This window comes from Hermetia illucens, chromosome 4, assembly GCF_905115235.1.
Source record: "Hermetia illucens chromosome 4, iHerIll2.2.curated.20191125, whole genome shotgun sequence".
NCBI lineage: Eukaryota > Metazoa > Arthropoda > Insecta > Diptera > Stratiomyidae > Hermetia > Hermetia illucens.
The window spans coordinates 98,899,470-98,924,593 of NC_051852.1; the positions used below are offsets into that span (position 1 = coordinate 98,899,470).

The 25,124-nt window shown below is 41.0% G+C and overlaps 1 protein-coding gene across 2 annotated transcripts in view; it reads right to left on the bottom strand.

The window, feature by feature from the left end:
* LOC119653373 (xaa-Pro dipeptidase) overlaps positions 1–25,124 on the bottom strand; it is a 370,526-nt gene that overhangs the window by 113,904 nt on the left and 231,498 nt on the right. The window lies entirely within an intron of this gene.

A 25,124-nucleotide genomic window follows, 5' to 3' on the forward strand; every position in this document is an offset into this window, starting at 1 on the left:
GGTGTATCTATTGCGGAATTTCACAGGAAAGATACATGCCATAAACGGTGCGGATTAGTAAACAAACGGCTAGTTTGTGCGGATATGATAATCAATGCAAGAATGGAGCGCAGTGCACATACGAGCGAAAGACAAATTTCAAATATAATATGGATGTACGTAGTTCCTGGGAAGATAAATATTCTCTTGGGATTATCAATTCCAAAATTGTGGCTATTAACGCAACTAAATTAAGTTTTGAGCGGGTTAAACTTAATTTACTTTTCAAACATGGGCGTCATTTGGACTTTATTTGAAAATGGGCGGACGAACCGACAATAAAACCACATTCCATATTGTAAACAAGGTGATGGTAAATGTATAATACCTTTGAATATTTCGTCGTCACTAGGTAGTTTGACTTTTGATTCCTCATACATAGGATGACACATTTTAAGATTTATATTGATTTTTATCTGAAAATAACAGGAAAATAAACAACTTTGTCTTCGGAGTACCTGGAAATTTGGTTGGTCAGCAAGCTTCTTTCAATTCGCACTGACCGTGCGCTCATAGAAGTGTAAACAATATTAAATAAGTCAATGAATCCATTGCCTTCGATTACGAAATCACAAATGACACTAATATGTGAAAATCCTCTTTGAAGAGGTTTGCACTATTTCCCGAGGCCAACGCGATAAAACGGTTTCATGGTGAAACCGAGAACTGCAAAGACTCAGGAAATCAACCAGACGGCTGGTTAAACACACTGTGAATATAAGAGGGTCGTAAAACGTTCGAAACAAGACTCTGGAGCATACTGTGAGGAACTGGAAAGTGAAAGGGAGATTTTCATACTGTACAGAGTTCTTAACAAGGATGAGTCGGCCAAATTGGACTCTCTTAGAAAACCGGATAGGACTTCCACGAACCCCAGAGTTGAATCTATACAGACTCTCTTGGAAGTACACCATCCAGGAGAACAAGTCTCAGAAGTGGGAGCAAGCGAATTGGCGGTTTCTGAAAACCTTTCAACACAGAAGTGTTACAAGAGAAATTGGGACACTGCCAGAGCGGCTGTTGCCAATGAAAAGGTGAGAACTGCTATACTATCACTTGAACACTTCAAAGCACCTGGCATGGATGGCATCCACCCAGCGATACTAAAGGAAGGTATAGAACACTGACAGCAACTTCTAACAAATATTTTTCGTGGATGTTTTGCTCTGGTCTACGTGCCTTCCTCTTGGCAGAAGGTTAAGGTGGTCTTCATAGTTAAGCCTGAGAAAATCCAAAGAACTTCAAGCAAATCAACATTCAATCATCAACATTTTCGCTGAAATGTCGTGAGAGACTGGTTGAGGGTCATATTCGCGAAAAGGCGCTTAGGTCGCATGCACTAAATGAAAATCAACATGCTTATCAACCTGGAGAGTCCTGTGATTCTGCTCTTCATTGTTCGGTTTCAAAGATAGAGGACGAGACTCTGAAAAGGACATTGAAGGGGCGTTTAATTGTGCGTCTTTCCAAAAGCGCTGTGATACCGCCAGAGAACATGGTGTTGATGAAACTTTAATTAAGTGGATCTACGCTATGCTAAAACAGAGATTGCTGTGTGCTGAAGTGGGTGTTGATCGCTACATAAACAACACAAGCGACAAAAGGCTACCCTCAAGGAGGTGTGATATCACCACTTCTGTGGAATATGTTGCTCAACTCACTACTATGCGAACTACGAAATCTGCCAATACACGCTCGAGCTTATGCGGATAACGTGGCTGTGCTGGTTGTTGGTCGAGATCTCGGAACGGTGTGTAGAAATACACAACGCACAGCGCATGGACTTTCTGTAAATCCAAAAAAATCCACAATTGTATTATTTAGAAAAAAGAGGAAATTGAATAGTCTTTGCCTTCCAGATATGAACTCTCTGAAGAAGTGAAATATCTGGGAATTATTCTAGACAAGAAGCTTCTTTGGAACAAACATGTAGAGGTAAAGATGAAACGAGGTTTCACAGCTTAAGGACTAGGCGGACCTTTGCCTCGACAGGGGGGGGGGGGGGGGGGTAAGAGTAGCTCATAGACTAATTCGACTATATCTATGGGGAAATAATGAATATGGGGGCACAGAGCATTGGAAGAGTTATTGAGAGAGCTGAATCCAGTTTTCGCAGTGTCTGCTGACTCTTGGATCCCTATACATCTGTTTCGTAGAAAACATGAAATTATCTGGAAATGAAGAGAAAACTGGGAAGAATCAGAAGAATGCGGATATATTGACATCTTCTATACCGATGGCTTAAAAACAGAACAGGATTCTGGAGCAGGGGTCTATCTCTCGAATAAAAGCGAGAAGTAGGCCTTTATCTTGGGACAATATACAACAGTCGTTCAGGCTGAAGTGTATGTGATCTTAAGGGCGGCAACCTGAACTCTGTTTCTAGATTCAATACGGTGAAGCCACCTTACTTATTCTTCAGCCTTCAAGTCAGACAATGTCTTTCACCAAATGAAGGGAAGAGTTAGTTAGTTAAAAGAAGCCCGATCGTCCAGTTCCTTTGACGGCTAGAATAAGAATCCGAATGTAATGCGGAAAAGGATTCAATTTCTCAACGCCCTCAGTATGACAATGTTGTCCAGGGAGAACTCCCCTGTATCTATATAAAGTTGGTGAAAAATCCCATCCCGCCTCCATGCTCGTTTAGAAGCTGGGTAAGAGAATAATCTCACCATACTTTCGAATCTGCCACGGGCAGATGAGCCATCCAGTTCACCTTCTTCTTGTAAAAAATAGCAGGGAGGACCTCCGATATTGAGGCGGTAGATGAACTAGCCATTTAGCTTGGAAACGACTGTCATTGAACTGGACGTAGCGAATACCGGCCATAGTACTCCTGTCCTGAAATTATCGACGTCCAAATAGGGTTTTCCATGGAATAAGCACCTTAAAGAAGTGGAACTCTGCTGGACTCCTGCTTAAGAGGCGATATTAGAACACCGTCCACTTTCTGCGCAATATTGTGAAGAATTAGGAGGCCGGCATTGTCGATGAGTGGGATGAAGACAATTGCGTTAAATATCACCTTAAGGAATACAACAGCAATAACGCTTGGAAAACCAGCGGAACGCGAAAGCTACCCCTTTAAGTGCAACCGATCTTCGAATGAGGACGAGCGGGAAAGCACGATGAGTAAAGTTTTAAAGGATTTAGTTGCCAAGCAACCTCCGGTTGTCGGAACACGCTCTATGACACTCATCAGTGATGTGACCACAAGTCATTTATGAATGGCGGATGATAACTCCGCTAGCGACAAATTGGCGCCGCAGGTATATATCGGCGTTGACCCCAGGCTGTCGGAGCTGGTTATTAAACATCTTCTGGACGGCAAAAGGCACCAGGGGAAGGTTATCACTTGCTTTGATTTCTCCGAGGTGGCCCATGGGTACCACATAATAGTATACAAGGACCAGTTAACCAGGAAGGTTCCCGGTTCGTCCGTACTTAACATCAGCGGGGAAGCGTCTGGGAAGACGTGAAGCTCGAGATTGTTCCATACGACGAGATTCACAAGAAATCGGCTGTTCACAGAAGATTTGCATTTATAAGGACAAACTCGTTCAATCCTTGCGCTCCAGATTATGTTGATGCTTGTGCAGACGAATCTGCAGCATTTGAAGTGCACATTAGCTAATCTGCTGATCTTCTTCCAGGAGGAGGTCCTTGAATAGAAATCATCTATCATCTTAGCGTGGAAGGCTACCTATTGGCAGGCTGTGATGTTAACCCAATGCGAACGCTTTCAGGCAATTTGGAAATCAACGAAAGGGTCTATTGGTGAATGATGGCGGCAGCACTCCGACCTTCCACTTCCCCAGCTTGGGAAATTGTGACGGTTGGGAAAAAGTCCTCCCTACTAACTGACATTGGGAGTTTCAAGATTGAGAACTGAGGACTGACTGATCACTTTTCAGACCAAATCCCGATGTAGAAGTTTTTTACCTTACGAGAATCGACGAAAGAAAGTTTGGTTAAGTTATCAAGACCAACCTTCTCGGTGCTCCCAATGGTAGCTTTGCCAAGCCAGGGGAAATGGAGTCAAAAATCGGCATCTAAGAAAAGGCATTTCAAAATGCCCTTAGAAGTCTCGTGCCCTGCAAAATGCAGCAAGAAACCATTGCTACTGTCGTAGTACGAAAGTTGTCCAATTTGAGAAAGCTGACAGGGAGGAATTGCGACATTTGCTACAATATGAATACTGACTTTAAAGGACTGCCCGAAGAAATATAAATCAGACTAATGTCAAAGTGTGGAGAGAAAGTATCAATGGTTCTGCAAGCTCGGATGCCGTTTTCAAATAGCGAGGTGGATTGCTAGAACCCTTCTTTGAGGTTATGTGGCCCCAGTCGTTTGAGATTTTGATATCGGTTAGCACTGAGGATAAAGCCAGCTGAACTATAGAACTATAAACAGTTTCTCAGGCTTGGCATGAATCGAACCGAAATGGAGATGATGATATTTGGCACTAAGCCAAGGATACCCGTATTCTACCTGTCGCGGCTAAATGGAATAGGTTGACACTTTCCTTCAGTATAAAGTAACTGAGTGTGATTGTAATTGATGTGTGATTAAATTGATGACTAAACATGAAGCTGAAAGTTAAGAAGGCCTCTATAGTCTTCTATGCCTATTTTTAGGCCACAGGCACGCCAACGGGTGCTTGATTATTGCAGTTGGCACGGGGCAATACGTATCTACCTTAATGGCCTACAGGCCAAATACTTTCCGATAGTGTAAAGCCTCTCTCTCTCTCTCTTATAAAGCTCGAGGACGAATGAAGAATGGCATATTTTCAAAAAAGAAAGAAAAATACAGCTGAAGCTAAGAGAGAAGGCGTAAGGAACAGAGAGTTGTAAAGACCCGGCGTCAACCATGCTAGCACGGTCAATGGTATTACACTGATAATTCTCCCTAAGGCGTAATGCATAAGGTGTGGACGTGGACTTTCGATCAAGCTTAATACTGGCAGAATGTGGGAAAACACAGCGAAACCCAACCGAGTTGGAAGAAGCTCTTTCAAAAAATTATAGTCTAAACGGTGTACCCGCATATGCGACTATACAGAGTGTTTTGATGTAAAGAAAAGGAGAAAGGCAAATCGCTTAAGATCGGTTGCTGGTGGCAACTAAGAAAATCAATGAAGTCATCAGATATAAATAGGCCGGCATATTATATTCTAAGGCTCAGGGTATATAGTGGAACGCAGACAAATGAAAGTTGTGGTTTGTAGGGACAGCTTGCGAAAAACCAAGAGCTAAGGTTCAAGATAAACTATCTATGTTGTTCAACACTGCGGAGGCTAGAAAGTGATTATTTCTGATTATTCCCATTCTCAGTAACTACTCAACCGAAAAATCTGTAAAAAATTACGAATACCCCAAAATTCCCTCCAAACCGATATCTAATTAAATCAAAATTAATAATAGCATATTACCATATTTTTTACAAATGGATTGGAAATCGCCCTAAAGTTCATCGTAGAATCGTCAAATATGCAGTAATGTAAACTATAATATAGATGTATCATGTTGTATACTAAATTTGGTGGCAATCGCACCATTGTTCACAAAGTTATAATAAAGCAAAATTGTGCCTAAAGCGAACAGTCTGACGTACTAAATACACAAACATTACAAGCTAGATACAAATGAGGCAAAAGTACAGTCAAATATTCTTAGTAGGAAATAGACAAAACCATTCATACTTGAGGTGGCAAGCTTTTGGTTTTCGGCTTGTTTAAGGTAGTAAAGAGATCACTGGCGCTGGTTAATGTTATCGGCTAATATTACATTGTAGGGTGGACAGGAAAAAGCGTCCTGAATCTCCAATGCGACTAACTGGTCCAAAGATAGACTATACATACATACATAATTGCGAGGAAGGTAGAGTTAACAAGGAAGGTCAAACTATGCTTTATTTTCATTCTTTCTACTATTACTTTAGTAGGACATTGTTCCCTTATTGAAAGATTTCAAAATGGCGGAGTAAAAATCGCTAATAAAGTACTGTTACGAAAAAATTCCTTTTCTGATTTTAACCCAAAGGAACGATCAATAACAATGATAATTGAAAGACTGTCAATAATCTAATGCAGGAAGTATTTTCCTAGGATGTTGCTCAATGACACCCCCACCCCAGATTGGAGTTGAAGTAAAATTGATACCACGAATAAAACACGAGGTTCAATATATTCTTAGTAGAGTTTGCACGTGAATTCGCTACAGTAAAAAAAATACTTTCCTTCTACACAATATATTTTGGATATCTTCTACCCTCCCCTCATCAAAGAAAATGGAAACCTTGCGTAATTGAATCTACGTAGTTACGAAGAAATGTGTTTATCCTTTCAAAACCTCATCTATTGTTAAATACGAAATTTGAAGGGAAACCATTGGAGAAACGAAATTCCTGCATCTACACACCACGTGCCTCACGTGGCAAGCAGTACGTATTCTCTGACAGCATTCCTTATAGGATTTCATTATTGGTAGAACATTTTTTGGTGAAACAATAATTCAAGTTCTAATAAAAACAAATAGCGGCCTTAAATTGTTCTCAGTTTCTTTGTGATTCATGACTGCGGAATTTGAATTTACGATTAAGATTGATTAATATTTTTGGTTAGTGAGGCAGATTAAGGTTACTGAATATTTAGAAAATTACAAAAATTACAGTACCACGTTCCCATGAATCAGCCTTGAATCGATTTTAATAACAGAGAATTGAACCTTTACATGGATATAAACGATGAGGGATTAGCATAGACAGCTCCTTGTTGCATACTTAATAACGCAGTAGCCACTCAAAAATTAGAATACGCAGTAATTAGTAAAGCTTGGAAATTTGAGCGAACAATCTATTTTCACGTGCCGCTCTGAAATTAGAATAAATGATTCTAATTTTTGAACATCAAAATTTGTTCGCCCTAGGGAACCTTTAAGTCAGGGAATCCCTTTCACCAATGGTAGGGGAGAAAAGGAAGAGAATTTTTAGTGGTCCGTCCATCGGCCGAGCTCAATCTTCATCGCGAGAATCTCTGATAAATGTTGTTCGGAGGGAGCTCCAATGTATATGTATAAAGTTGTTGGCGAATCCCCCAGAGAAAAACGGATGAACGGAATCGTGTATGGCCCCATTGCAGAACACAGAGACAGAAAATCAAGCCTTCCCAATTTTATGCGACCTTGTCGTTTGTGACTTTGATTTGCCCGAAACAGCTCATATTCGAGTCAAGCATCAATACCTAACCGTCTCATTTGTGACTCTATAATCAAATCGACAATCGACACGGAACCCAGGGCCAGGACTCATTTTCAGTCAAGATAAACACTTTGGTTGTTTTTAGCGCAAGGCTGAAATCATGAGCAGTCCTTCGCATTAATTGCCAAGTCTGCTATGCACATATTCAACAATGCATCCGGCAACAATCATCTACATATTCGACTAGTCTTAGAAGACTATCGTAAAATGCGTTCCAGAGGTGCGGTCCTATGTAGCTCTGCGTATCCAGCATCTGATGAGGTATGTGGCCGTCTCTCAGATAATTACTCAATGAATGAAATGGATTTTCTAGCATATCTGAAATTTTAAAGATTTGAAGACGTTTCTTCCCTTCTAAGTGTTGAGTACTCCGAATAGTAGGTCCGGTCGATAGTGGAGCACCTGTTATACCTCTGCGGGGATATCATTGGTTTCTGGCGCTTTCTAATTGTTATAAAGAAGTTGTCTCTTTTCGTTCTTTCCTGGCCAAAAGTAAGCAATTCTCGACGCTATTTGTTACAAACCCAACCAGGGAATAATGTCCACACAATGTAGTCAGCATCTGTTCGGCATTAAGTGAAAAGGGTTTCCGCAGAGATTCAATTTTTCAAGTGATCAGTGTATAAAGGGGTCCTTCCCGATGCCAATCCACATTGTCCACTAGGTCCTGCCAATAGCAACTTTTTTTTTGTTCACAGCGTTACGGAGTCTTCTTTTAATTAATCTTTGTCATTGGGGCGCATGCTACCTCGTTTATAAGTTGTGTCAAATGGTACAGTTTATGACACTCCTTCCGCAGTTTGGCAATTTCCACCGGCCTTTAATACATAGAATGCTTGTCACGGTGCCCTCCAGTCCGTCGAAGCTCCGCAGGCTGCCATTACCAGGTTAGAATAGTTTACGACAGTGCTAGCTGTGGCGCCACCAACCACAGAAGTATCCTTCAGCGAGGCTCCACTGGGTCCCAAAAGCTTCAACAAATCTCCCTATGTTCACCTTTGCGGCATATACAGAGAAAGCGCCAGGCTGGGTACGCAGGAAAGTAACGTTAATCACTTCGAACGCGATGTATTGACATTATCGCTGAAGAAAACTGTGAGGTCAGTAATTGTTTTTTCTTTAACATTGCAAACAACAAAAAACCTTAAAATTTCAATATATAAGATAAAGGTGGGCACAATCCGTAAAGCTACTTTGTTTTTAAAGTCCATTTGGCGCTGTACTGCAATCAGTTCGAAGAAACTTGGTCCATTGTGTCGATAGCACTGCCATGAATATGGCGGAGGTAAGTGTCTTTTAAGAGCAAGACAAAATTCTACTTGCTATTGCAAGGCTTAAACAGGAAGCATAAAAATTTTCCAACCTCTCGTTCAGGTAAATCATGGGTTTTTCAAATCATACAAAGCACAGTTTTCCTGATTCTTTTGGGAAGTATCGGGAGCTCGGTCGAAGAATAGAATGACAACATTATTAATCAAAAGTTAAATTCATCGATTAGCTCTGATTCCAAGGACGAGGAATCGCAAATACAGGTCTTTTATGGAGAGGCAATCCAGTTTACTAAGGGTTTATTCAGCTATACTAAGCAGAATTTTTATCGGCGTCTAAAATTATTGGCATACGAAATGTTAGAGACAAACATATAAGCTTGTCTGTGATTTACTCATTATGAATGGAGCTGTCATTATTCTCCTCACAGAATCTGCAGTTAGTATCCGCTGATATCGCTAGCCTCTAAAGTTAGTAGTTTAGCCTACAGTGACCCTTTAGTATTTCCACTCTGATCCTAAGTCCAGCCAACCATTAGCATATGCTGACGAAATAGAATATGTGAAGAGTAACCTGAGAGAACTTGGGCTGCACATTAATGAAGGCACGAAATATATGGTGACAAAGTCAGTACCAAAAACTAACCAAACAACAACATAAAATCACCAGTGCTCATATATTCCTCGAAGACTTGGATTCTTAGCAAGAAAAATTGCGAACTTTCCCGCAATCGAGAGAAAAATCCTGCGAAGAATTTTTGGTTTCCTGCAATATATGTACAACGACGAAATCTATGACCGATAATATGACCGTCTGGTTGTAAATAAAATTCGGTTGCAGATAAAATCCAGTTGTGGTAGGCGGATCACTCAATCCGTATGGATGAGAATGATCCAGCCCGAAAAGTTTATCTATGGTAGAAAAAGAGGACAACGCATGCCCTGCTTAGATGGAGCGATGGCGTAGGCCAGAACAAAAACAGGATTGTTTTAGGGATATCGAATTCCTTATTAAGGCAGGCCTAGACCGGATACCGATTGTTGCGTGGTTGATGAGGACGATGATAATGGCATATTTAAATGCATTTCTCTCGTAACATGATTTTATAAAGTGGCATGCAGCACAAGTCGAACACTTTTCAATATTTTTACTTGAATATTTCATCAGATGAAAATTTAACCAGACCACAACAAAATTTCGAAGAGAATGACTTCAGGTTTGATAAGTTCATCGCAGCTATTTCTAATTAATGGTCAAGGTCATTTTTACCATATTTTAGGTTCACCCCACACCCACCCACTAAATTCAGCACCATTTTAGGTAATAATGTAATACACAATTTTGTAAAGTTTGAAAGGAATCCAACTATTATTAACAAATCTATAGAAGGCCAACATTTTGTATTTCGAGTAAATTTGTCGCAATGTAAGACGTGTATGACATCATCACCAAAGTGAACTCATATGAAGTTGGATATAACATTTTGAATTTTTAGCTATGTACGAACGTTTATCAGAAATTTCTCACACAAGATGAATACAAAACCTTTATACTCGAAGCGTCCAACTCCTGGTATTCGGCCTTGTTTCATGGTGCAAATTGAGCAATTTTAAATATGTTAAACATTCGCCAATTCTTAAAAAATCTATATATCTCAAATCCCGTACGTCATTCTCTAGCTAAACTAATGTAAATTATATTATTATTTTTGCTTTTTTTCTAGCTTCCAATTGGGACTAGTTATACTGCATGTCGCAGAGTATCTCAAATTTGACAGGCTTGGGAAGAATCGGTGTAGTGCCGTCATTTTTATATATATCTCTACAAAAATTTACTTAAATATACTTAAGTATATGTGAAATAATTGCCTTCACTTGTACTCCTCTGTGGTCTTTTCCTCCCCAAGAAAAGGTTGTCCCCTTAGGCCCTTTTTAGGCCTTTATAGAGGGCTTCTCCCTTAAATGAATCGGTTGTTGGGCAATATTTGATGCCTAACACCTTTAGCATTATATCTTCGTTAAATCGGATTTTGGCCATATTTCTCCCATTGGAGGTTGTATTGCTCTTAATAATTTCGAGGCATGGATCGTCCATTTTTAAAGTCCCTTTTTAAAAAGGTCAATCAACACCTTATTATTTTTCGTCAACAATTTTCTGTGATGTGTCATCGTAGTACGCTGAACTGATTCCGAACAAAAAACTCCTTTTGTGCACAAGCCAATTACCCGTGGACGTGTTAATAAAAAAGCAGAAGTGGCAGTGGTTAGATCACATATTCAGAAAGAGTGGCAAGGTCGTTGCTGGCTACGCCATGCAATGGAATCCAATATCCGAAAATAGCGGACGAATGGGACACCCCAGAAACACATGACAAAGAACAGTAGAGAAGGATTGCAAGCGTCTCGGGAAATCCTGGGAGAAGCTGAAGTGCATTTCAGCAAACCGTAAGCGATGGCACGTAGGCGTAGTTGATGCGCCATTCTCCACTACGGGATGAATAGCAATTATTCATCGAAATTGAGATACCTTCAAATGAAACATACAAAACACCATAGGGCTCAATTTCAATCAAACCTTATTGCTGATGGTAATTCGGCTGCTCAGTGGTTAGAGCACTGGGTTGTCATACGGAAGGCCGCGGTTCAAATCTCGCTGGTGGCAGTGGGATTTGTATCGTGACTTGACGTCGGATGGCAGTCGACTCAGCTGTGAATGAGTACCTGAGTAAAATCAGGGTAATAATCTCGGGCGAGCGCAATGCTGACCACATTGCCTCCTACAGTGTTCTGTAGTGTACCGTTACGGTCTTGAATGAAGTGCTCTAACAAACTTCAAGGCCCTGATCCAATATGGATTGTTGCGCCAACGATTATTATTATTAATTCGGCTGACATTTAAAGGAAATAAACTCTTAAAACCCTGAATGAAAATGAACAGTTTAGATTATATAAACGGTGTTAGCTGCTGACAATGGAAAATAATTAACTCGATAAAAACTGGCTAAGGGAAAACAATTATCGATTCATTGACAATTATGCATTTCTTGCATCTTCTTTGAATTGCTTTAGGCGGCTTAGCCTTACTTAACCTCACCAGTTTTTGATTCGATCCGCATTTTGCGGAATAACGACGCTGCATGTGAAATGCATTACGATTAGTCATACCATGATTTGCATAACAAGCGCTTAAATAATACAAACTGTAAATCCGTACTGTATCTTTTATCATGCATGCATAACGCCGCATACATAAAACCACGTGCATACAAAAAAGGTTAAAGTGAACATTTCAAGCGGAAATTCAATAAACGAGCGAGTATCTGAAGCGCTTGGTCTTGCATGAATTTCAAACACATCGATCTAGCTGGCCAGATAAATGCCTGCCACCCACTTTCACTCCCAGCCGTGGCCGTTTAATGTTGTCTGTTTATTTACATTCCCAGAGATGCTTCTCATCGAACATGCAGACGAGCAGATACTCTAGAAAAATCGGCCAGTTGGACTATTGGCTCTTGTGAAGGCTAAAAATTGATTCCGCAGTTTTCGCTGGCATTTTTCATTTCTGATGATTTACAGATATAGATGCAAAATGAGGAGTCCGATTCGCTACAACAGATTGAGATCTTTCAGAGGGTCCGTGTTATTGAAAGTCGATGAATCAGTTGAGAAGCTGGCGGTGCGGCGACTCAAGATTGAATATTCTAAGAAGGTAATATGATTGGAATTTATCGGTTTTTCAGAACGAAGAAGTTTTTGCAATGGATTACAAGAGGAAGAAATATTTATGAAGTGAGGAATAGTTGCATGGTGAACATATCGTTATCCTTCCGCTTTGTGCTCCCAATTCTCAGGTTCCTTTTTATGTTATGTTTCGTCTTCTCATTGACGCGTATCTTCTTTACTGTCCACAGATATCGATACCAGAAAGCCAACAACGTGACCCCTTTACAACTTAACACATCTTGGACAACATTTCTCTAATAAAACGTGGCGTGGCAATTTAGAACTGCAGAACGAGCCGAAACGTGTCTAACATCGTGAACGAGTTTTGAAGTTGTTTTTGGGAAGAATTAGAGTCGTCAAATTAGCAAGAATGGTAGAATCAAACCAGCTACCATCAGAATGGTAATGGCCTAGGAGCGTTGAACCAACGTACTCTGCGCTCAAGGACAGTCAAGACCTAGATAAAGTGAACGCGTGTTCAGTCTCACGGCGCACACACTCGTGTAATCCACGCATGTTTTGCTCAGATTGAATATTGCCTTCCGGTCATCAGACAATGTCAAATCTTGAAGAGAAGTTTGTTGCTCTTTAGGCAGCGCAGTAAGATGGAAGGCAAAAATCACAACAAAATAAATTCTGTACATGCGTGATGGATATTGTTTATAGTTTTAGCAGAAAGTTGGCCAGAGAAATCAGAAGTTTCTGTTTTAGTTGAAATGCTTCAAGCGTAAAGTGAAAATTAGGAAATCTATTTCAAGTATTTCGCCTTGAAATAAGGAGATAAAAGCAATTCTGTGGGCCTCTGTCTAGACCGTTGGGGTCAATACTTTCAAATAAACAACGAACCCAAAATATATCTGATTTTGCTACTGCAGCTTTAATAGGGAGAATGAAAGCATTAGGGGTCAAGGCAAGGGAAAGAAAGGAAGAAAATATCAATGACAGGAAAAGTTGGCCAACCATCAGTTTACATTTGTTTTCTAATAGGTTTGATTATGGCTAAGGCTAAAGTGAGATGATTTTTTCCTTTCTTTTATCCACTGTCATCATTTTGTAGTGTCTGTACATATTTGCATCATTTGCCAAGTAGAAGCAACCCGATTATAGTTATGGGTGCTGAACCTCAGACATGACCACATTGCACAAATTGGCATTACGACCATTGACTGTTTATACTCGAGCCACAACATCCACGTTTTTGTTTTTAACTTGATAATAAACTAAATTCCATAGTGTCAACTACGAGCGGCAGAGCCACTTTTAAACAATTCAAGAAGTTAGCCAACTAAACTAAAGTGACCCTCAACTCCTCTCCTCGGATACCACCTTGTCGTGATGGCGTAGCTTGTAGTAGTTCACTAGTATATTAAGAGTGCTACGACTGTCAGAATCCTCCCCTCCCCTTTACCAGGAAGAGCGCATGAAACGAAAGCTGGTGATGTGGACGCTACGGGTTAAATACGGGTATATGAATCCATACGGATCGGAACCGGGAAAGCATAGAAAGGCACTGAGGAAGAAGGAGAAGCTCCTTGGAGATGAGAATATACACCACCAGGTGTGGCAATGTCGAAAGAAATCGTGTGGCAGAGTAGTGGAGGGCCTCAAATCAAGGGGTTTTCTAGTTCTGGCGTCTGATGCGGCGTTCATGCGTGGAAGATCCGCCTGTGTGGTGGTTGATCCGGATGAGACGCAAGTCTCACGTTTTTCCTTGGATGTCAGTTCGGTTTTGGCGGCTAAATTTTTTGCCGTGCTCCAGACCATCAAGGTAGCTTTTAGGATGCATGAGGAGAAAGTTGCTATTATTATAGATTCTCTCCATACTAAATTACTCAAACAAATTACATGATCGCATCACCTAGTGTGCAAAATACGCGCCTTTGCTTCTGACCACCTTTTTAAGTCTTTAAAAGTTCTATGGTGTCCGACGCATACGAACACCCATTAAATGAGCTCACCCACGCAGAGGCCCGTAAGGCTCTGGGCTCTAGACCCACAGGTTTGGTCGAACCCTCCCCTGTAGATGTTCTGAAAACAATTCAGGAACTCTCCTATAGAGATTGGGAGGATGATTTTTTGGCGATATCATGCATCAAAGGACCATTTTTTCCATTCACGCTACTGTACTTCAGCTGAAGACTACGCGTACGCTTACAGCTTTCGAAAAAAAAATTACTGAATCGCCTTCAGATCAATTACACATACAACAGTTTTTCTCAAAAGGTTTGGAAACATAGATTCGGACAAATTTAACACTTGCATGGTTAGGAAAACTAACGAACAAATCATCTTCGAGTATAAGGACTATGCCCGATTTCGGGTTAAGTATAGATGGAATAATAAATTTTTTAACCTTCAACAAATCTTTTGAGTAGAGATCCTTGCATGATTGATGACCTTGCATATTTCTTTAAGGAGACTAGAGTCAGATTATAATACACATAGTTTCAGCTTCTTCGCGGCACGGCACCTCCTGCCACCCCGTTTTTTTTTTTCTTGCATTGATCTATCATTACCCTTCGGCGCTCCAATGGTTCGCAATACTTAGTAGAGTCACGGAGAAGTACCAGATCCACATAGTCTCAGACACCTTTAAACTACCATGTGTCAAATTGCTACCGGTTTTTTGGTCTGGGCTGAGGGCCTTTCGTATGGAGGATGCTGACAACCTTTTTTTTCACCCGAAGGGATACTAAATCTTGGTTTTCCGGACCACAACCACCCTCGATTCCACCATGCATCCTGTTTTTCCCGGATCTCATCTTTTTGTATGCTAAAACTAAATGTATCCTGGTCATCATCATCAACCATGATAACGACTAAAAAACACTAACATGAATCATCGCGTGAATTAACTTTTCCAACCTAAATATTATCAACTCAATGACGACTAAACATTCATAACCCTAAAACACTAATAACTACTTACAACACGCGCCTAATCTGTTCGGGCAAGTTTTGACACCTGCGTGTTTTTAAGTGTGTCGACTAATTAAAACAAGTCGAGAAACCGGAAGCTGGAAAGTTCAGGTAAGAAAGATTTTGTGTACTTCTTTTATAAAAACATTTCAGTGGAGATTTGTCCCATTAGTACCTAGCACGTAATATATGAATATATTATGTGATAGCATCCATTTTCGGATGATACTGACATTTAAAGTCTTGAATTTGCACAGAATCGACAAATCTGACCTATTATAACTTTGTTACTGTTAGTGCGATTTCCACCAAACTTGGTAAGATTATGCTCTAGAGAAGGTGTTTGACCGTGTGCTACACGAACTTATTTAGTATGATCCGCGACAACACCCAGTACTAGAAGAACTTGTGCGCTATGTTAAATTGTGCTACCACAATCCGAAATGGAAAATTCGAAGTGTGGTGTCCATTAATGAAGGCCCATCCCACCACTTTTCTTTGTTCTTGTTATAGACACTGTCATATGGGACATCCAACGTTCAGCGCCCTATACTCTATTTCATGCAGATGGCACTGTTTTATGCTGATTTTCTAGCGTCTGAGATGATTTTGAGCAACTTGTCCTAAAATGGAATCATCGCCTCATGTAATACGGTCGCAGATTGAATCTGAATTAAACAATTTTTTTGTCAACCGATCACCATAAACCATATCTCAGATCAATGCCATCTATGAATGGTGAATTGCTTCAAGGATTAGCGAAACTTGCATGAAGTGGCATTCCAAAACTGGCGTTCTTTGCGATTGACGTATCAACGAATATTTCAAATCCAGTGTCGTCCGTCCTGTCGCCCTCTATGGTTCTAAGTATTGGCAGACTATAAAAGACCGTAAACGGTGCCTCGCAGTAATAAAGACAAAGATATTGCGTTGGACTAGTGGCATAACCCGCCTTGATCACATCCGCAATGAGGACATCGGCTTCTGAACGCGACAAAGCCTAAATAAAAAGAAGAATAGAATTGCTATGACTTAGACAGAGGTGAATGTCTTAATGACTGAGCCAATCACCATGTCTGATGGCAAATAAGTTTCTATAAAACTGATTTCAGGTTTCGGATTACCAGGAGCATGCATACAGCGCACACAGATAAGGGATCGACTGGTGAAGAAGATGATTGTGGTTTCGTACCATCCAACAAAGCAGCATCATGACCCATTTGTTATATTTAAAATAAAGCCCGCTTTTTGCGATAAGGATGGACTACTTTGAATGCATTTTTAAACCCCAGTTCAATGGCTCCAAAACTAATACTTAATTTGTTATTGGAACTGTTTTTGATAATTCAAAAGATTTTTCCCAATCGAAAACTGAATACGTACTTAAAGGCAACCTTTTTACGCAATGGGAAAATTTGCCGCATTTATCCTGAAATCATGTTACTTTGCAATCGCAAAACGATTTCCATTTTTCTTTCATTCCGGGTATTGGCTTGTTTTCCCCATTTTATGTCCTCTCAATAGATAGAGCAATATTGAGCAATCTGGAAAATCCTGGGAGAAACAAGAATGTTACAATTTTTGAAATGTAAAATGGATTATAATTTTTCAATTTCGTATTGAGCTTCTACTTAATAACAATTTGGCAGTCGTCTGACGTTATCATTTGTATTAATTAAGATACATTTTTTTATGTTGAACGAAGCGACTGAAGTAAACACAAGAAGAAGTAAACAATCTAATCCTTGACACAAAATCCCCGTCTTGATCCCCTTGAAGATTCCAGCTATGCAAATGGCCACTTGTTTACTCAGAATTTGAGCTTGAAACAATTATCGTACTTCCTCAATGATTGTACGTTTTGCCTTCTAATCGACTTTGCAATTTTATTTTTCGTTTTGCTTGAAAGTGGCGAATTGGTAAACAAGTCCAGCAATGGCTGGAGTTTCTGAAACAATATGCAGCCTTTCGAAGCGAGTAAACTTAAGGTAAATATTCAATAAGATTTTCCGATAACAGCGAGCTGCTATGGGCTAACAATGAAACCCTGGGGGCTATCATGTTTCGCCATTTAATCAAATCACTAATCGTCCGTCATCAACACAATATAAACAGCAAAGCAAAAGCTATCGATATCCGAAACACGGTGATTAGCAATCGCCATTAGTCATCTTGTTATTGTTACTACTGCTATGGAAAATGTTACGGCCATTTCTCACAAAGCGCACAGCGACTGTTGTGGTTTTTGTTTATTGACACAATTCGTCTTATCTAGACATTTTCGAGGAAAACAAGTTAAAATATGACTGAGATGCGTCAGGCCTCCATCGAGTTTCTGTTTATAAATAAGTATGCCCTCGAAACGACACTTATGCCAGCTACAAAATAAAAACAATGATGTAAACACGGTATGAGATACGAGGGTAGTTGTGGAACACAGGCGCCTCCAGGCGCTGGTTGATTAACACCTCCAGACCCTACGCTAATTTGCTGATGCATGAAAATGTCACGAATGACCTTTTTAACTGATTGATGCAGATCGCTTCAATCAATAAAAGTAATTGTGATTGAATCGATAAATTTCGCGCCTTCCGTTCTCCTTGGAAGAAGCGGTGGGGGCACGTTTTGGACTTGTTCTCCAATATGAAAAATCAGCACTTGGTGTTGGTTTACTAAGTGATTAAAGCGCCGAACGTTGGACCCTAGTCGTATTATCTTTTTTGATTCCCAAATAAATTGCTGGGAATGCATCCGCAAGCACGTCTATTATCGTGGGATTAAATCAGCTAAACTGGCAATATTGGACACTACCCAGGCTCGACGCAAAGGTCAGCATTTTTGGCATGACTTGACTGCATAAACGTCTGATCCACGTAACCAGTGCCATTGTTTCATCAGCTCAGACAAACGTTCAACTCACATAATCTGTTTGCTGTTAGATTTCGTAACGCAGAAATCGTTTGTTGACTTTGATAAACGTGTAATTGGAGTAGTCTCGTAATGTGATCCATTGGACAACAATGTAACAAAAACATGTTGATCCCATTGCGAAGTGGTTTGTTGTTTTGGTTCAGAAGGGAAAAATACCAAGCGACCGAAATTCAGTATTATCTGGATTAAAATGTGAAATCTGAATGGGATGTTAGTGGCAGTTATATTGGACATTTTAACTGTTTTCTTGCTTGGAATAAAAGATAAGCAATTGAGGCCAAATTAAGGGTTAGAAAGACATGATTCAAAGAATACGAATTTTCTAAGAAAAAACCAAACACCAAAATCAAAATAACAGTTCAGCTACGATCGTGACGACCTCACCCTGAGCGCAGAGGCAAACTTCAGCTCATTGAGTTTAGACTCACGATACCCCAGTTAATCAATTTAGAGCAAATCTAATTAGGATTGAGTCCTCCAGTCTTAATCGGGTTGTATCAATGGCGAGAGGAAAGGGTCGTCCGATGATGCTAACTCGTTGCCTCAAATGACAGCAAAGAAAACTGGGCCAGCAGCGGCAAGCTATCGAGTCCGATGGATGGGTCTCGCATACATGATGATATTAATTGGGAGGCCTTTGGGAAAGTTCTAACCTCGACACGAGGTGACACAAGCTATTAGAATATCCAGTAGGAACCGAACTGCAGATACTTAACTTAACACTTTTTTGAAAGTGATCAACCAGGAAGACATCACAATTACATTGGCATCCCCTGGCGGGTATCGTAAGGAATCCTGTCCTTAGATGGCAGGGGCATTGATTTCGTAATGAGCTTAGAACTACCTCCAAACCCTCCGTTTCGAAATCTGAAAGTTTCGAAGAGAGTTGTCAACTAAGTAAACCAAAGGAGGGTAAAACCCAATGGTAGAATTCGGGGTTGGCAAAACAGAGAAGAACGACAAGAGCAGGCCTTAATCGAGCTCTGAAGTCTTATCCAATTGCTGGGTGGAATCGGCACAAAGTTCTCTGAAGAAGAGTAAAAGGTCGATTAAACAATCATCATGAAGAAGTTTTTGCGAAGAGACTTACCTCGTCCGAAGCACACGCTTTTCAAAGAACAAGCAAGCAGCTAGGTAATTTACTGTTGCGCGCTAATCATCTCTAGACACTTATCTGGAGTAAAAAATTCGAGAGCTTCCTGATCTGTTTTAATTACCTTTCTTTTCTACCGAAGTGATCTACTCCCTAAATGTTATCCAATTGCTAGAGGGTTAAGGCTTTTATTGAATTTCTGCTGCCAACCGTCAACCCCATCTGGTAATCACCTGACCCCGTGTTCAAAAAGAGAATTGCCAGGTTCAAGGTAAACAGAAACGTAGTGACAACGAAAAACGAGAATAAACAACCCGCCTGCAGACACGAGTATGACTGTTACCGCGGTAAACTGAATACCAAGAGTTCCGGACTTTATCCACACGAGGCAAGCTTTGTGAACAAGAATACTATATACAGGAGATTCAACTCGCAACAGATTCTTTGAATTTTTGTGGAGACGGAAAATAATTGCCAATCTTCAACCACGATGGGAGTTGCGTGACCAAAATTCCGCGCACAAGAGCTGGTATTAGTGCCGTGTATGTAATACTGTGCACATGGCTGCGAGCTCGTGGCGGTATCTGCCATAACAATAGATATTGCACAGCTGCATATGGCTTCGCATACCCCAGTGAGATCCAAAGATAGAGCTTCCTTAAAGATTCATTTCGGATTAATGGTAATGGATCTTAATGGAATCACTGAGCGAATGATGCTTAAAAATTCCTCTATGGGAAGTTTGGTGGAAACGCGCAACATTCGCGGCAATAGATCCATGTCTGCTTTCCTAGGAAGTGAGAAGGAAATAAGTAGATGCATCCAAGATCACTCTTTCGGATGCATCCATTTCCTACTGGGCTAAGATGAGGAAACACACACAAGAAAACCACCTAGGCAGCATCGATATATCAACACATTAAATACATGGGTCTCGAGTCAATACCACACCTCACGTTTACCTTGTCCCTATCCGAAAAGTGCACGACGAGATTCCGTGTCTCTTTGTCACTGGAGTCGCTCCTCTTATATATAGTCTTCTTGTCTGTGAGGTATAACATAAATGGCTGTGTACCAACTAGCAGGAGAAAATGAGACAGTTCATGGTTTGCAGATCTTCGAACGAAGTTCCACGCGATCAAACAGGAGTCCCACTCCGGGACACCAATTGCTTTCGGCGGGATTTCCTTTAGAAATTTATTATAGCGGTTGTCTTTAAACCTAACCTGGATCAGATTTTTTAGCACATTACGGACTCTTTCCAAATTTTCACTCCGGTTGCCTTTGAGATTCAGCTACCCATCTCACACACTAATGAAAGATGGCAGAACATACAATCCCGACAATCAGGACAATTACAGGAGCTTCCGGAAATAACTCGCCCGGACGGAACTGGCATGTCACCGAACTAAACATCATATAGCCTACAATACCAGGAACACCAGTTGCTCTAAAACCCAGACAATCAACTGCGGACAAGCTAAACATCGCGAAAAAGGAATTCAATATCATGATTCAACTAGGATTGGTGTTTATGGTAAAAATATCTGTTCAACAATAGACCTGGTAAGAGCATTTATCATCATCATCATCAACGGCGGAACAACCGGTATCCGGTCTAGGCCTGCCTTAATAAGGAACTCCAGACATCCCGGTTTTGCGCCGAGGTCCACCAATTCGATATCCCTAAAAGCTGTCTGGCGTCCTGGCCTACGCCATCGCTCCATCTTAGGCAGAGCCTGCCTCGTCTTCTTTTTCTACCATAGATATTGCCCTTATAGACATTCCGGGTGGGATCATCCTCATCCATACGGACTAAACGGCCTGCCCACCGTAACCTATTGAGCCAGATTTTATCCATCTTCGGAGGATCCTTCTCTCGAACGCGGCCAAGAGTTCGCAATTTTTCTTGCTAAGAACCCAAGTTTCTGAGGAATATATGAACGCTGACAAGATCATTGTCTTGTACAGTAAGAGCTTTGACACTATGGTGAGACGTTTCGAGCGGAATAGTTTTTGTAAGCTTAAATAGGCTCTGTTGGCTGACAACAACCGTGCGCGGATTTCATCAGCGTAGCTGTTATCGGTTGTGATATTCGACCCTAGATAGGAGAAATTATCAACGGTATCAAAGTTCTAGTCTCCTATCTTTATTCTTCCCGTTTGACCAGTGGGGTTTGATATTGTTGGTTGGTTGGTTTTCGGTGGTGACCGTGCCACCATATACCTTGTCTTGCCTTCATTGATATGCAGCCCAAGATCTCGCGCCAATTATCGCGATGGATGAAGGCAGTTTGTACGCCTCGGGCCATTCTTTCCATGATGTCGATATCGTCAGCATAGGCTAGTAGGTGGGTGGACTTAAAGAAGATCGCACCTCTTGCATTTATCTCAGCATTACGGATCACTTTCTCGAGGGCCAGGTTAAAGAGGACGCATGATAGGGCATCCCCTTGTCGTAGAGCATTTAACCAGACCCTAATAGCTCACGCAGACATACCAAAGACTGCCATCCGTTCGGCGTTTTGAGTTTCTGTTTATGATATTCGGCCTATGGAATTCAGCGGAAACGCTCCAACTATTCATCGACGAGACTTTGAGAAGCTTGGATTCTTGCTCTGCCCACATCGATGAAATATTAACCGCTTTATTTTCACGTGAAGAGCACGCCAACCACTAAAGAACTCTATTTTAAATGGAGTAGTGGCGAGATTCTTCAGGGCAGAATTAAAGGAAATTCGCCAATCAACTAGACCAGTAAATCCACCGTAGCTTTTAAAGCTTTCAGAAATGCACTTGGACAGGCAATGCTGCTTGCACACTCAAAATCTGACGCCCCCTTTCTGTGATGCAACTGACTTTGCGATTGGAGCAGCCCCGCAACAACGAATTAACGGTAGTTGGCAACCATTGGATTTCTTTTCAAGAAAGCTTGGTCTAGCGGAAATGAAATGAGTGGTGCCTAGTGATAAAGCACTTTCGCATATGGTTGATGCAAGGCAGTTTACTATCCTATTCGATCACACGCCGCTAACCTTCGCCTTTCATAAAAAGAAAAAGTGCTCCCCACGTTATATAGATTATATTGTGGAGTTTACCACCAATACCCAGCACTGTCCGGTGGACGCATTATCGCGCGTCGCCGAGTTGCAATCAATTATCGGTTAGGCAAAGCTTGCACCATCTCAGTCCGAGAACGAAGAGGTCAACATATTGCAACAGGGAAACACAGGGCTTCGACTAAAGCAATTCCAGATTCCGAGGCTCTGGTGTAATGTATCTACTGGTACCATCTGGCTATACATCACTCATCCATTACGAAAAACTATTTTCAACAGCTTACACTACCTAACCTGGTAACATGGAGGTTGGGCGTGGTTGCAATAATTGTCAGCGATGAAAAATGACTATTCATGTGATTACACAGAAAATAATCTCAAAGGTTGGATCGACCCTACAGCTGACGGCAATTCTGTCACTAATATAATGTTTTCTTGTATCGGTAACATTCTTCATGTAATCTTGCCCGGAAGACGCGTTTCCATGACATCTTTCCTCAAACTCCCTGACTACGCCGGTATCACTTGCTTGCCTAACTGGATTTAGAGGAGGCAAGTAGAGTCGGACTGAAGATAAACACCAACAAAATTAAGGAGCTCAGTCTAGCGGGTCATCGTAGTCTCTCTATCTGCATCGATAAGTAGAATATTAAAGACGTTGATCACTTCGCAAAACTTGGAAAGGCTGTTCCTGCCAACGGAGGCATCGATGTCATTGGACGCATTAACAGTTCCAGATTGGTCTTCGCTGTCTGGTCCAAAATCCAATAGCAGAACCAAATTGAAACTGTTCCGTACTCGTATTCTTTGTGTTGTTATATATGAGTAGCACTGGGCGAATGACTTTCACTGTTACTCAAAAGCTCTAGACTTTCGTCAAGACTTGCAGGCAACATGTTATCGGCCAGTTGGATGAGATAATCAGAAATCAGAAGGAGGCAACACCATTGCTACTTACGACAACGGAACCCACTATTGCAAGGTGACTGATGAGTGGCGGAAGTTCCTCGTAGGAACTGAAACCTACTACAGGCAGCATTCTACTAGCTCAAGGTAAAAATTGAGAAGGCGATATCCACAAAGGAAGACGTCTCTTAGGGGCTGCTCCCAGGGAGGGATTTTTTCTTCTTTTTTATGGTTCCTGTTAATGGACACGTCTGACGCCTTCTAGAAAATATATTTTGATATAATGCAACTGTAATAATTATCGAAAAGTTTGAATTTGAATGCAGCTTTGTAGATTTCCACAGTTGGTGGCCCCGAAGTGAATTCTTGCAAAACGCCAAGAAAACTGTTCCATTAACTATGGCTAGTGCAAACAATCAAGTCGTAATCATGCCCAAGAAAGCACAGCAGAAAAGAATTCCGGCGACAGAGTGGACTGCAGGTTAAATTTTCCCTGTCACAACCTTCTCCTCCGCCTCTACCAAAAAAGCGGAAAAAAGGGAAATCGGTAATGTGAACTCAATTGGTCTGATACCGATATATAGAAATAAATCCGAAATGGACACCGGGAATTCAGGGAGGCCGCCAGCTGATGGCGGCGGAAGCCAATGAGAAAGAAGGCGAAGTTTCTTGAGAGTGAGGTCCCAGGCATTGCCGCACCTCTCAAAGTGACAACATCCAAAGAAATAAGACGCAAGAAAAGAGAACCGTCGGCGGAAGATAACCATAGTGAGATCCACCCTGATTGTAATAGACTTTTCATTTAGCGGCGGATCTTTACCACATTTAAGACAATTATGTTTACAAGAGTTAAATTAACTTGCAACATATGTTTTCGGTTAGGTTGAACAAAATCTCTGGCCTTGGATTACCAAACGCGCGGCTAGGATCCCCTGTGTCATGATATCAGATGTGTTAATAGCAGCCCTGTCAGAACAATTCTGTTCGCAAAAACTCTGTTCGTTAGGGGAATTGATAACGTATGCGGAATCAAGAGGCTTGAACTCTTAATAAGCTGTGATGAGAACCTCAACACATTTATTGGGGAAACACTTTAGCTGGTCTCATGACGGGGAACATGTGTTGTCTCTTAACGTTCGTCACGCTAAGGAGAAGTGCAGTAATCGCCTAACAATTTATACATGACTTTTAGAATGATTTGAAAAGGGTTGTTCTATTACTCGAGGCAAACACGGTAAAACGATTTCCTGGTAAAACTCAAAATTGTAATTATAGTCAATCAGCCGACTTCATGGCTGTGCCGAGTCCTTAAAAGGGATGGGTCTGTCAAGTTGATAGATAGAGAGAATCGCCAGAATGGTGGCTTCTGTAACCTTTTAAATGAAAGTGTGGAATTGTAACACTGCGAGCGCGGTGATTACTAAATTTGTTGAGTACCTCAAAGCACTTGGCATAGATCGTATCTATCCAGCAATGCTGGTGGACGGAATAGAATACCCAGAGAAGCTTCTAATAGCATTGTTCTAGCACGTCTTATTCTGAGCTATGTGTTGAGCTCTTGGTAGAAGGTTAAGACAATCTTTATACTGAATCCAGGGAAAGGCGGCTATTCAAACCCAAAGAACTAAAAAACTAAGGCTAACCAGCAGAGCATTGTCGGTGAAATGACTGGAGAGACTGGTTGAAGTTTACTTTGCTGACGGCATTAAAGTTGTAAGGTAAGGTTGTGAATTTATGTATATATTCAGAACATTGCAATGATAGCAACTCATGAGTTAATTCGTTTAGGTCTATGAAGAGACAACGAATCCCTATCTATCTGTTTGGTAGAAGGTATAAAGTTATTCTCAAAATAGGATAATCCAGAAGAATGCGTGACGAGATGTATAGAGCTCTTCTACACCGCTGGTCCAAAAACAGAACAAG